Source organism: Apodemus sylvaticus, chromosome 4, assembly GCF_947179515.1.
Source record: "Apodemus sylvaticus chromosome 4, mApoSyl1.1, whole genome shotgun sequence".
Lineage (NCBI taxonomy): Eukaryota > Metazoa > Chordata > Mammalia > Rodentia > Muridae > Apodemus > Apodemus sylvaticus.
Window position 1 is genome coordinate 149574132 of NC_067475.1, and position 14881 is coordinate 149589012.

The window sequence follows — 14881 nt, forward strand, 5'->3', positions numbered from 1 at the left end:
CCACTACCCCATTAGCTTTCATCCTCTGTTCTGAATAAACTCTATTCTATACCATGTCTGTGTGTGTCTGCCTAGGCACTCCCTTTCCCTACACTGCCGTATACCACATTCTCTAAATCTCTTTCTCTTTTTATGAACCCAACAGAGGTTAAAAAAGCAGGGCGCTGGGGAGTAACTATCAGTGGCTGCCACTGTGCCTCCCCTCCCTTCTTTGGCAGACATCCCAGAAGAAGTAGGAGACAAAGAGGTAAATAGTAAACAAAAAAAGGAGGGGGGGAGAAAAAGCAGGTTTCAGAAAAGCAGTTTTCTCAGGTGCAGGACATGGTATCAAAAAAAAAAAAATAGTTAAAAGCTATTTCAAAACTCCACTGGGGACGAGAGGAAGATATCCTTAGTTCTAGTAAGGATATTTGGATCTCTTTGGGACATCAAGTTCCCTCTCTGTCTATCGTCTGTCTTTGGTGTAACAAAACCTGTCCATATGTGTGTCAATTTATGTTTGTCTATTGTTTCAATTGTCTGAATGATTGTTGAGTTTATGTTTTTTGTTGAAAAGAAAAAATGGTAAAAAAATTTTTGTTTGGTTTAAATTTATGAGATTTGTGTAATCACTTCATTTTTTTTGGATTTTGGATTTTTCTTTTTTCTTTTCTTTCTTTCTTTCTTTTTTTTTTTTTATTGAGTATCTTCTTCATTTAAATTGCCAATGGTAAAAACCTTTCCCAATTTCCCCCTTCCAAAAGCCCTCCTCCCTAACATTCCCTACCCCTCCTCCCACCCCCTGCCTCCATGTATATGCTCTTCTACCTGATACAGTCCCACATCCCCCCAACTTCCCCCCATCTGTTTCCCTTTTGTTGTGGCCTCTATTGAGCCTTTAGCTGACCAAAGACCACTTCTCCCACTGGTGCCCAAAAAAGCATTCTTCTGCCACATTTTTGGCTGGAACCATGTATACCCCTTGGTTGATGGTTCAGTCCCTGGGAGTCTTGGGGGTCTGGGTGTCCGAAGTCATTGTTCTTCTCATGGGCCTATATACCCCTTCAGCTCCTCTAGACCACCCTCTAGATCCTCTGTTGGGGACCCAAAGCTCAGTCCAATAGTTGGTTGCTAGTTTCTGCCTCTTGATACAGCCATGGCATGCTCCTTTTGGTACACACTTCTCGACGTAGTGTCGGGGTTTGCTGACTATTTATAGGATAAATCCCCAGGTAGGGCAGTCGCTGGGTGACCTTTACTTCAGACTCTGCTCCACACATTGCCTCCCTTGTTGCTCCTGTGAGCATTTTGTTCCCTTTCTCAGAGTAACCAAAGCACCCTCACTTAAGTCCTCCTTCTTGAGCTTCCTGTGCTGGGTGAATTGTAACTTGTTTATTTTGAGCTTTTCAACTAGCATCTGCTTATTAGTGACTGCATACCATGTGCATTCTTTTGTGACTGGTTACCTCGCTCAGGATGACACTTTCTAGTTCCATCCATTTGCCTAAGAATTCCATGAATTCATTGTTTTTAATAGCTGAATAGTACACCATTGTGTATATATACTACAGTTTCTGTATCCATTCCTCTGTTGACATCTGGGTTCTTTTCAGCTTCTGGCTATTATAAATAAGGCAGCTATGAACATAGTGGAGCATGTGTCCTTATTATATGTAGGAGCACTTTCTGGGTATATGCCCAGGAGTGGTATAGCTGGGTCCACAGGTAGTACTATGTCTAATTTTCTGAGGAATCACCAAACTGATTTCCAAGTGGTTTTACCAGCTTGCTGTCCCACCAACAATGGAGAGAGAAGTTGGGTGCAAATATCTGTATCTGACTCTTTCAGCTATTTGTTGGATCTTTCAGAGGGCAGTCATGATAGGTCCCTTCTTGTAAACTCTCCATAGCCTCAGTAATAGTGTCAGACCTCAGGGCCTCCTCTTGAGTTAGATCCCACTTTGTGCCTATTCCTGACTCTATTTCTCAGGCTCCTCTGCATTTCCATCCCTGCAGTTGTTTCAGAGAGGAACAATTACTGGTCAGAGTTTTGACTGTGGGATGCCCCTTTCCCTCATTTGATTCTCTATCTTTCTTCCTGCTGGAGGTGGGCTCTATAAGTTCCTTCTCCCTACTGTCAGGCATTTCATCTAAGGTCACTCCCTTTAATTCCTGAGAGTCTCTTACCTCCCAGGACTCTGGTACATTCTGGAGTGTCCGTCTAACCTTCTACTTTGCAAGGTTGCCTGTTTTCATTCTATCTGCTAGTCATATGTGATAATCAATGTTGTTTATTAATGTAATTCTATTTATAACTCTCTCTGACAAAAGATTCTGAACATGACTCTGAGGGTATATTTAAAGTCCTTAGTTTCTGTCTATGCTTAAGTAACTGATGTGGGCAAACTAACTATGTAACTGAGCTCTACTATTCCTTTCATGGTTCCTGGAATGTATAACAAGAAAAAGCTTACTGAATATGAACATTCAGCGTTCTCTGCTTCTGAATTGGGTTAACAACCTCACTAGCTACAACCTCTTGACATCAAAACTACTGTATGATGATATCTTGGGCCCTCAAAAAATGAGCTATTTTTCCTAATATAATTAATTTTGTAGTTTTTCTTTTCACAGAAATAGGAATGTATTTACTATTAACAAAATTATGTGCAGTACTTAAAATGCCATTTTGATTGTAGTTTGGAAGAAAAAATTAATAACGTGATTCTAGTGGATCTGTCACATGAATATTGGTGTGTGAGTAACAGAGGTGGAGGAGAATACTGAAAATGCCATTTTCCAAAGACTATGGAGATTCATGAATCAGGTATATTGAAGTCTAAGCAATAACGATTTAATACAATTTATTATAAAAGATAAGAATATGTAATATATAATGTGAAATAAATATGGTGAGTGAATCTATTTGTCACAAATTATATGGTTAACATATAATTGACGTTGTTTCTTGTAATAATATCTTCTGCTATGGTTAAGTAGGCAGTAAGGTGCAACATTGAAATGGAATGACCGGGACATTCTTCAGTCATGAGGAAGTTTCCGTTGGGGAAAAATATGTTGAAGTTGTTTCATTGCACCCTGCTAAAAGAAGCCAAGAAATGTCTTAATTAGACAAACATTCTCAGATGATAGATTCACCCCACTTCAGATCACACTAGTTTTCAGTATATTTTCTGAACTGTACACAAAGACCTACTTGAGTTAACAATATATTTGATTCTGAACGTGTTATTTGTTAATATTCCTCACATAGGTGTTGTAGTGGATCCTGTGCAACTTTATATTAATGCCAAGTGCTACGCATTTGGCAAGATTTTCTCTCAAATGAAATTAAACAAACATCAGTGTTTCTGTGTAAGCATAGCAAAGCTTGTTGGCACATTGTTCAGTCTTGTAGTATGTGTAATGAAATTTTAAATCAAATAATTGTTCTAAGTGAACTTTTTAAAAATAATTTCATATCCAAGATAGCCTACATGACTTATAGACCTTGGAAAGAAAGGTGAGAAATAAAACAGGTCATATGCTGGAATTTGTACAGTCCTAAGTACAAGTATTTGTCCTAAGTAAGGAGTTCCTCTGTCATACATTTATGAAAGTATGTATATATGTGTGCTTATATATATATGTATATGTTATGTATATTAGCAGATGAAATCTTTAATTCATCAGTGTTAGCATTAGGGGTTTTCACACTGTGGCCATCTATGGCTTTTTTCAAAGCAGGTGACTTACCAGCAATATTGACGAAAGTATTTATGTCATCTGACCTCTTCTGACTGTCGTCACAAATGATCATCCTCTCCAAATATATCTACACAGTTGTCAATCATGATTTGTATAACAGACATCTGTAACACCACAAGGCAAAACAAGATCTCTGTCATTTTACATAGTTTACAAAACTGAAATCAATAAAAAAAATTGAATTCCAAAATGAAGAGGAAAGTATCAGTTACTCTGAGCAGATATGAACTTGTGAAATTAAGTCTCTGTCCGAAACGGAGACGCTTCAGTTCTTTGCAACTTACTTTATCAAGTTAAAATTTTATCCATACTGCAAAGAATGAGGGAACTATTAAAGCAATGTAACATTTCAGAACTGCTATGTTGCCAGAATAAGTGTGAGTGAATCCATTAATGACTTCAAAGGTTTCTTGAACTGGTGATTTTTTTTTGCAGGCAAGTGGGGAGGAGTTAGAGTTTCATTGTGATAGTTTGAATGCAATGCCTGTCTAATTCCAGGCATTGCAATGTAAGATACCATCTTTGTGACACCTTTTGGATGGTTGAAGTGGCTTGGCTTCCCTGGAGGAAGTACGTCATTGGTTAGAATTTTAGGTCACAGAAGCCAGGTGCCATTTGCAGTGTACACTATATGCTTCCTGTTTGCTGTCTAAGATGAGAGCCACCAGGTCTCTACTTCCTGTTTGGTTGTCCTACCTTCCTGCAGCCATGCTCCTCTGTCATGACTTTGAAGGACAGTACTGTCTCTAAATCTCTAAGTCCCAAATAAACATTTACTTCTATGAGTTGCCTTAGTCCCAGCGTTTTACTAAAGCAATAGAAAAATGACTAATTGAATAATTTGGTGAGAAGAGGGATCTTAGTTCAGAAACTGGGACAACAGATTGGCCCATTGTGTAGGAAATTCTATGGAATACTGTCTTGATTAACAATAGAATTTCTAGGTTCCAGATCTCCAGGATGGAGTCACCCATGAGCTATTACTGAGACAAAGAGAGATGTGAGGTGCAGGACAAGAGGCAACACTCCTACACAGCTTGTGCTTCAGTTCTTGCCTCCAGCTTCCTGCTTTGATTTTGTTTTTGCCCTGACATTTCTCAGTAGTTAACTGGTAACTAGATGTATATTGTGAAGTGTAAATGTCCTCCATAAGTTGCTTTTCATCAGTGTTTTATCATAACAATAGTAGCAAATTAAGACACTTTCTAAATTGAAGGAGCTCTTCATTGGTCTACTCCACTCCATTGTGAGTAATACCAACATGACTTTATTCCTGTGGACCTTATTTCTGGATACTACTCTTTGAAAAGTACCCTTGCTTTCTTTTCTTTTTGTTGTTGACTTTTTTGTTATCTATTTTTTTTCCTTTCCAAAATGTAGGTTCTTTGTTGATTCTCTGTGAATTTCTCATCATGCAACCCAGTAACACTCATTTTCTAGTCTGTCCATATCTTCCTTCTCCCCTGGTAACTTCCCCAAAGCAATTAAAAAAAATTAAGGAGACAGCAGGTGTTGGCGAGGATGTGGAGAAAAAGGAACATTCTCCACTGCTGGTGGGACTGCAAGCTGGTACAAACACTCTGGAAATCAGTCTGGCAGTTCCTCAGAAAACTGAGCACAACATTTCTGGAGGACCCTGCTGTACCACTCCTAAGCATATACCTAGAGGATTCCCCAGCATGTCATAATGATAATGTTCCACTGTGTTCATAGCAGCCCTATTTATAATATCCAGAAGCTGGAAAGAACCCAGATGTCCCTCATCAGAGGAATGGATACAAAAAATGTGGTATATTTACACAATGGAGTACTATTCAGCCTTAAGAAACAATGAATTCATGAAATTCTTAGACAAATGGATGGAGCTGGAGAACATCATCCTAAGTGAGGTAACCCAGTCTCAAAAGAATACTGATGGTATGCACTCATTGATAAGCAGATATTAGCCTAGAATCTTGGAATATCCAAGACACAATCCACATATCAAATGATGTCCAACAAGAAGGAAGGAGTGGCCCCTAGTTCTGGAAAGGCTCAGTTCAGCAGTATAGGGGAATACCAGAACAGGAAATTGGGAAGGGGTGGATGGGGGAACACGGGGAGGGAAGAGGGCTTATGGGACTTTCATGAAGGGCGGATCAAGGAAAGGGGAAATCATTTGAAATGTAAATAAAGACTATATCGAATAAAAAAAGCATGAAAAAAAAAGAAAGATTTAAATTAAAAGTAAACTGAGGGAATAGGGAGTTGTGAGGATGAGGCTTAGATAAGGGTACTGTAATAAGAACTTAAAGTATTGAAAAATATAAATATATATAGTTTTCTAGGAAAATTAAGAGTTAAATAAAACAAAGCATTATTTGTACCAGAAATAATAATAATAATGCTAACATACACTATTCTTTTCTGTATATAAGTATATCACACATTGTTTGTATATATCCATACATACATATATATGTATATGTATATATATATATATGTGTGTATATATATACACATATATATAATTCTATGAAATGTCCTTTTATATGAACAGAGAGAAAAAAGGAAAGAAAGAACAAAAATCAAATGATTAACTTCCTTCAAACTATATTAACAATCTCCCCAATGTTTCCTGAAATAGATCAATATATCTCACACTCCAGAATAATCCAATTCTAGGGTTTCCTTTAACATCACTGACCTTTCCGAGGTATTCCCCATTTCTTGATCATAATGACTACTTTGTTCACAAAGGGAAAAATCAGATCCCCTTACCTTTTTTGAGAGGTCACTTCCAATTAAGGAGTTTGCACAAGTCTGATCCCACAACACATGGGGATATATGGACAGATAAGATGTAGGTGTCTAGGTGATTCTTGGTAGAGGTTTCAATTTTTATTAGCACACGGATGAGCTGCTTAAGGAGGAGGTAGTTTGCTTCTGGCATCTTCAGTAAAATACTATAGATAAAAATGGAGAATTTTATTGTTGATTGACTGACAAGTAATATTACATTGTCAACATCCTTAATCATCAGGAAAATGCAAATCAAAACAACCCTAAGATTCTACCTCACACCAGTCAGAATGGCCAAGATCAAGAACTTGGGGGGCAAAGATGCTGGTGAGGATGTGGGCAAAGAGGAACACTCCTACATTGGTAGTGGGATTACAAGCTGGTTAAATCACTCTGGAAATCAGGTTGGCAGTTCCTCAGAACATTGGGCATAGTACTACCGAGGACCCAGATAAACCACTCCTTGGTGTATACCCAGAAGAATCTCCAACAGACAATAAGGCCACATGCTCCTCTTTGTTCACAGTAGCTGTATTTATAATAGGCAGAAGCTGTAAAGAACCCACATGTCCCTCAACAGAGGAATGGATGCAGAAAATGTGGCATATTTATATGATGGAGTACTACTCATCTATTAATATCAATATTCATGAAGTTCTTAGGCAAATGGGTAGAACTAGAACATATCCTGAGTGAGGTAACCTAAAACCATCCAACCAATCAAACAAACAAAACCATAACTCATGATATGCCCTCACTGATAAGTGAATATCAAACCAAAAGTTCAAATTACCCATGATACAATTCACAGACCACATGAAGATCAACATGAAGGAAGACCACAATGTTGATACTTCCATTATTTTTAGAAGGGGGATCAAAATACCCATAGGAGGAAATTTAGAGACAAAGGGTAGAGTACTAACTAAAGGAAAGGCCATTTAGAGACTGCCCCGCATAGGGATTCATCCCCTATATGGTTACCAAACCTGTCACTGTTGTGGATGCCAACAAGTGCTAGCTGACAGGATCATGATATAGCTGTCTCCTGAGAGGCTCTGTCAGTGCCTGACAGATACAGAAGTTGATGCTCACAGCCAACCAATGGACTGAGCACAGGGTCCCCAATGGAGGAGCTAGAGAGCCGAAGGGTTTGGCAGCACCATAGGAGGAACAAAGATATGAAACAACCAGTAACCCCAGAGCTCCAAGGAACTAACCCACCAACCAGAGTACATATGAAGGGAACCATGGCTCTAACTATAGCAGAGGTTGGACTTTTTAGAAATCAATGAGAGGAGAGAACATGGGTCTTGTGAAGTCTTGCTGTCCCCATAAAGGGGAATGCCAGGACACGAAATTGGGGAGTGGATGGGTGGGTGTGAAGGGGTCTGTGAGATGGGATATGGTGTTTTCAGAGGGAAAATGACAAAGAGAATAATATTTGAAATGTAAATAAAGCAAATATGTAATAAAAGAAATGAAACCTTGGATATAGTAATGCCATAGACTGCATGAATAGCTTGTGCATGTGCACAAAAATAAACAAATGGATGACCCCTCCCCCCAAAAATATACAGCTAAAGTGTTGGCTAAAATATTATCTGAAAATTAATTCCCCTTATATAATTATGAGAAATCTTTTAAAATTATGTATGAATTTCTCTGTATTATATGTATAACTGCTACCCACAGAATCCAGAGGAAGGTGTCAGGTTCTCTGGAAATAAAATGAATGAAGCTTGTTGCAGGTCATGTGTGTTCTCTGTATGGAAATATAGTGTTGTTAAACAATGAACCATCTTTCCAGCCCCCATGGGGACACATTTAATATCTTATGTATTATGAATCCATTTAACACTCTTGTGACACTCTGGAACACAAGGAGCAAAAAGCACTCTAGAAACCCTACACAATGCAGGTATAAAATCTTCTGGTATAGGTAAGGCAGAGATACTGGAGTCCTATGTCAAAATGAGAGCTCAAAGTTCCTGGTACTTAAGAAATCATTCTACAACATATCATACAGGAAAATTATCCAAAGAAGTCAAAGCTATACCTGACCCAGACTTCTCTAGAGAGTTATGGTTGAGAAAGAAGAACTCAGTAATAGCTACATGTTCTAATTAATGATACATATTTAAATGTTCAATATTCACAATACTATGGTAATAATATTAGGATGCAAGTAACCCACGGGTATTATACATATACACTTCTTTTTTTTTTTTACATTTTTTTCTTTATTGATATATTTTTTATTTACATTTCAAATGATTTCCCCTTTTCTGGGTCCCCACTCCCCACAAGTCCCATAAGGCCTCTTCCATCCCCCTGTTCCTCCATCTACCCCTTCCCACTTCCCTGTTCTGGTATTCCCCTATACTGTTGCATTGAGTCTTTCCAGAACCAGGAGCCACTCCTCCACTCTTTTTTGACATCATTTAATATGTGGATTATGTCTTGGGTATTCAAAGTTTCTAGGCTAATATCCACTTATCAGTGAGTGCATACCATGATTGATCTTTTGAGACTGGGTTACCTCACTTAGTATGATGTTCTCCAACTCCATCCATTTGTCTAAGAATTTCATGAATTCATTGTTTCTAATGGCTGAATAGTACTCCATTGTGTAAATATACCACATTTTTTGTATCCATTCCTCCGTTGAGGGACACCTGGGTTCTTTCCAGCTTCTGGCTACTACAAATAGGACTGCAATGAACATAGTGGAGCATGTGTCCTTATTGCATGCTGAAGAATCCTTTGGGTATATGCCCAGGAGTGGTATAGAAGGGTCCTCAGGAAGTGTCATGCCAAGTTTTCTGAGGAACTGCCAAACTGATTTCCAAAGTGGTTGCACCATCTTGCAATCCCACCAGCAGTGGAGGAGTGTTCCTCTTTCTCCACATCCTCGCCAACACCTGCTTTCTCCTGAGTTTTTGACCTTAGTCATTCTGACTGGTGTGAGGTGAAATCTCAGGGTTGTTTTGATTTGCATTTCCCTAATGATTAATGATGTTGAACATTTCTTAAGGTGTTTCTCAGCCCTCCAAAGTTCTTCATGTGAAAATTCTTTGTTTAGCTCCATATCCCACTTTTTAATAGGGTTATTTGGTTCCCTGGGTTCTACCTTCTTGAATTCTTTGTATATATTAGATATTAGCCCTCTGTTGGATTTAGGGTTGGTGAAGATCCTTTCCCAATCTGTTGGTTGACGTTTTGTCCTTTTGACAGTGTTCTTTGCCTTACAGAAACTTTGTAGTTTTATGAGGTCCCATTTGTCAATTCTTGATCTTAGAGCATAAGCTATTGGTGTTCTATTCAGGAACTTTTCCACTGTGCCCATGTCCTCAAGGGTCTTCCCCAGTTTCTTTTCTATTAGTTTCAGTGTGTCAGGTTTTATGTGGAGGTCCTTGATCCATTTGGAGTTGAGCTTGGTTCAAGGAGATAGGAATGGATCGATTCACATTCTTCTGCATGCTGACCTCCAATTGAACCAGCACCATTTGTTGAAAAGACTATCTTTTTTCCACTGGATGCTTTCAGCTCCTTTGTCGAAGATCAAGTGACCATAGGTGTGTTGGTTCATTTCTGGGTCTTCAATCCTATTCCATTGATCCACTTGCCTGACATTGTAGGAATACCATGCAGTTTTTATCACTGTAGTAAAGTTTGAGGTCTGGGATACTGAATACCCCAGAAGTACTTTTACTATTGAGAATAGCTATACTGGGTTTTTTGTTATTCCAGATGAATTTGAGAATTGCTCTTTCTAGCTCTATGAAGAACTGGGTTGGGATTTTTATGGGGATAGCATTGAATCTGTAGATTGCCTTTGGCAAGATGGCCATTTTAACTATATTAATCCTGCCAATCCACGAGCATGGACGATTTTTCCATTTTCTGAGATCTTCTTCGATTTCCTTCTTCAGAGATCTGAAGTTCTTGTCATATAGGTCTTTAACTTGTTTGGTTAGAGTCACCCCAAGATACTTTATGCTGTTTGTGGCTATTGTGAAGGGTGTCATTTCCTTAATTTCTTTCTCAGTATGCTTATCCTTTGCTTATATAAAGGCTACTGATTTGCTTGCATTGATTTTGTAGCCAGCCCCTTTGCTGAAGTTGTTTATCAGCTGTAGGAGTTCTCCAGTAGAGTTTTTTGGGTCACTTAAGTATACTATCATATCATCTGCAAATAGTGATAGTTTGACTTCTTCCTTTCCAATTTGTATCCCTTTGACCTCCTTATGTTGTCTAATTGCTCTAGCTAGGACTTCAAGAACTATATTAAAAAGATATGGAGAGAGGGAGCAGCTTTGTCTAGTCCCTGATTTTAGTGGGATTGCTTCAAGTTTCTTTCCATTTAGTTTGATGTTGGCTACCAGTTTGCTGTATATTGCTTTTACTATGTTTAGATATTGGCCTTGCATTCCTGTCCTTTCCAAGACTTTTAGCATGAAAGGGTGCTGAATTTTGTCAAATACTTTTTCAGCATCTAATGAAATGATCATGTGGCTTTTTTTCTTTGAATTTCTTTATGTAGTGGATAGCATTTATGGATTTCCTTATATTGAATCATCCCTGCATCACTGGGATGAAACCTACTTGATCATGGTGGATGATCGTTTTGATGTGTTCTTGGATTCGGTGGGCAAGAATTTATTGAGTATTTTTGCATCGATATTCATAAGGGAAATTGGCCTGAAATTCTCTTTCTTAGTTGGATCTTTGCATGGTTTTGGTATCAGAGTAATAGTGGCTTCATAGAAGGAGTTGGGTAGTGTTCCTTCTGTTTCTATTTGGTGGAATAGTTTTAAGAGTATTGGTGTTAAGTCTTCTTTGAAGGTCTGATAGAATTCTGCACTGAAGCCATCTGGTCCTGTGCTCTTTTTTGGTCGGAAGGCTATCTATGACCCCTTCTATTTCTTTTGGGGTTATGGGTCTGTTTAGATGGCCTATTTGATCCTGTTTTAATTTTGGCAATTGGTATCTGTCTAAAAAATGTCCATTTCCTCCAGATTCTCCAGTTGTGTTAAGTACAGGTTTTTGTAGTAGGATCTGATGATTTTTTGAATTTCCTCGGTTTCTGTTGTAATATCTCCCTTTTCATTTCTAATTTTGTTAATTTGGACACTTTCTCTGTGTCCTTTGGTTAGTCTGGCTAAGGGTTTATCTATCTTGTTGATTTTTTCAAAGAACCAGCTTTTGGTTTTGTTGATTCTTTGTATGGTTCTCTTGGTTTCTACTTGATTGATTTCAGCCCTGAGTTTGATGATTTCCTGTCTTCTTCTCCTCCTAGGTGAATTAGCTTCTTTTTGTTCCAGGGCTTTCAGTTGTTCTGTTAATCTTCTAGTGTATGCTCTCTCGAATTTCTTTTTGGAGGCACTTAAAGCTATGAGTTTTTCTCTTAGCACTGCTTTCATTGTGTCCCATAGATTTGTGTACGTTGTGCCTTCATTTTCGTTAAATTCTAAGAAATCTTTGATTTCTTTTTTTATTTCTTCCTTGACCAAGGTATCATTGAGTAGAGTATTGTTCAGTTTCCATGTGTATGTGGGCTTTCTGTTGTTTTTATTGTTATTAAAGACAACTTTTACTCCATAGTGATCTAAAAGGAGGCATGGGATTATTTCGATCTTCTTATATTTGTTGAGGTCTGTCTTCTGACCTACTATATGATCTATTTTGGAGAAGGTACCATGAGGTACTGAGAAAAAGGTATATTCTTTTGCTTTGGGATGAAAAGTTCTATATATATCTGTTAAATCCAATTGGTCCAAAGCTTCAATTCACTGTCTCCCTGTTTAGTTTCTGTTTTCCTGATCGGTCCATTGGTGAGAGTGGTGTGTTGACGTCACCCACAATTATTATGTTAGGTGCAATGTGTGTTTTGAGCTTTAGTAAAGTTTCTTTTATGAATGAGGGTGCCCTTGTATTTGGAGCATAGATGTTCAGGATTGAGAGTTCTTCTTGTTGGATTTTTTCCTTTGACCAGCAAGAAGTAGCCTTCCATGTCTCTTTTGATGACATTAGGTTGAAAGTCAATTTTATCTGATAGTAGAATGGCAACTCTGGCTTGTTTCCTGGGACCATTTGCTTGTAGAATTGTCTTCCAACCTTTTACTCTAAGGTAGTTTTTGTCTTTAACACTGAGGTGTGTTTCCTGTATGCAGCAAAATGTAGGGTCCTGTTTACTTAACCTGTCTGTTAGTCTATGTCTTTTTATTGGGGAATTGAGTCCATTGATGTTAAGAGATATTAAGAAGTAGTGGTTATTGCTTCCTATCATTTTTTATTTTAATTTTATGTGTGTGTGTTTTTCTTCTTTTGGGTTTGATGAAAGAAGCTTAATATCCCGCTTTTTCCAGGGTATAGTTTCCCTCGTTGTAATGGTGTTTTCCCCCTATTATCCTTTGTAGGGCTGGGTTTGTGGAAAGATATTGTGTAAATTTGGTTTTGTCATGGAATATTTTGGTTTCTCCATCTATAGTAATTGAGAGTTTCGCTGGGTATAGTAGTCTCGGCTGGCATTTGTGTTCTCTTAGAGTCTGCATGAGCTCCGCCCAGGATCTTCTAGCTTTCATGGTCTCTGGTGAGAAGTCTGGTCTCCCTTTATATGTTACTTGCTCTTTTTCTCTTACTGCCTTTAATATTCTTTCTTTGTTTAGTACATTTGGGGTTTTGATTATTATGTGACGGGAGGTATTTCTGTTCTGGTCCAGTCTGGAGTTCTGTAGGCTTCTTGTATATTCATAGGCATCTCTCTCTTTAGGTTAGGGAAGTTTTCTTCCATAATTTTGTTGAAGATATTTGCTGGCCCTTTAAGTTGTAAAATCTTCACTCTCATCAATGCCTATAATCCTTAGATTTGGCTTTCTCATTGTGTCCTGGATTTCTTGGATGTTTTGGGTTACAAGCTTTTTGCATTTTGCATTTTCTTTAACTGTTGAGTCCATGGTTTCTATGGTATCTTCAGCATCTGAGATCCTTTCTTCTATCTCTTGTATTCTGTTGTTGATATTTGCGGTCTATGGTCCCTTGCGTCTATTTCTTTCCAAGGTTTTCTATCTCCAAAGTTGTCTCCCTTTGTGCTTTCTTAGTTGTTTCTACTTCTGTTTTTAGATCCTGTAAGTTTTTGCTCAGTTCTGTCATTTGCTTGTTTGTGTTTTCCTCTGATTCATTAAGAGATTTTTGTGCTTCCTCTTTCATGACTTCTGCCTGTTGATCAAACTTCTCCTGTATTTTTTTAAGTGATTTTTGCATTTCCTCCTTACTGGCTATTAACTTCTGACCCATACTCTTCTGAATTTCTTTAAGTGATTTTTGTGTTTCCCTTGTAAGGGCTTCTAGTTTTTGATCATTTTTCTCCTGAATTTCTTTAAGAGATTTATTTATGTCTTTCATGTGGTCCTCTATCATCATCCTTACCAGTGCTTTTAAATCCAACTCTTGTTTTTCTGGTGTGTTGGGGTATCCAGGACTTGCTATTGTTGGGGAATTGGGTTCAGATGCTGCCATAATGCCTTGGTTTCTGTTAGTAACATTCCTACGTTTGCCTTTAGCCATCTAGTTCTCCCTGGTGTTAGATGGTCTTATTGACACTGGCTGGTGCTTCCACCTACTGTGGATCTTTAAGGTTATTTCTGCAACACTGGATGACTGGGTTTCCTCTTGCACAGATTACTGATATGCTGCCTTCCTCTTTTGTGCCTTTGGAGCCCTGCTCAGTCTTGCCTCAAGCAATGTTATACTTAGGTTGTCAAGGTCAACCAGGTGTCCTCTGACTGCTCTGTTATGGAGCAAAGATGGTGTGGTGGGGGTCACTCCCTCTGTTGATTCTCACATAGGACACAGGTCCTGTGATGGACTGGCTTGCAGATGAACCGCCTATGTGCTCAGTTCCTGAGTGCAGGCAGACCCCTGGGGATTTGCACCCCCAGAGATCTAAAGCTCAGGGTGATCTGTATCTAGTGACCCTTTTCTGTCCTGGCAGGGAGTGACTATGGCTGCGGGGAATCTCTTCCTCTGCTGCTCTCCTGGCAGGACACAGGTCCCATGCCCAGCAGGCTTGTGGGCAAACCACCTATGTGCTCAGTTCTTTGGCACAGGCAGACCCCTGGTGGTTTGCACCACCGGAGATCTAAAGCTCAGGGTGATACAGTACCTAGTGACCCTTTTCTGTCCCAGCAGGGAGCGACTATGGCTGAGGGGCTTCTCTCCTGCTGCTCTCTGGGCAGGACACAGGTCCCAAGCCAGAGGGCTGGCAGACAACACGCACTTCTTTTAACTTGTGTCACTCAGGAGCTCAAACCAATATTCTAATCTGACTTGCACAGAACTGCATTGCATA

At 38.8% G+C, this 14881-nt stretch overlaps 1 long non-coding RNA gene across 3 annotated transcripts in view; it reads left to right on the forward strand.

Moving 5' to 3' along the window:
• The window catches only part of LOC127683483 (uncharacterized), a 62007-nt gene that overhangs the window by 28399 nt on the left and 18727 nt on the right, over window positions 1-14881 (forward strand). The window contains exon 3 of one of the 3 annotated variants that reach the window (XR_007977558.1): window positions 2679-2806. The exons of the other annotated variants lie outside the window; for them this stretch is intronic. This is a non-coding gene — a long non-coding RNA (uncharacterized LOC127683483). The remainder of the gene's footprint in view (window positions 1-2678; window positions 2807-14881) is intronic. 3 annotated transcript variants of the gene reach the window in all.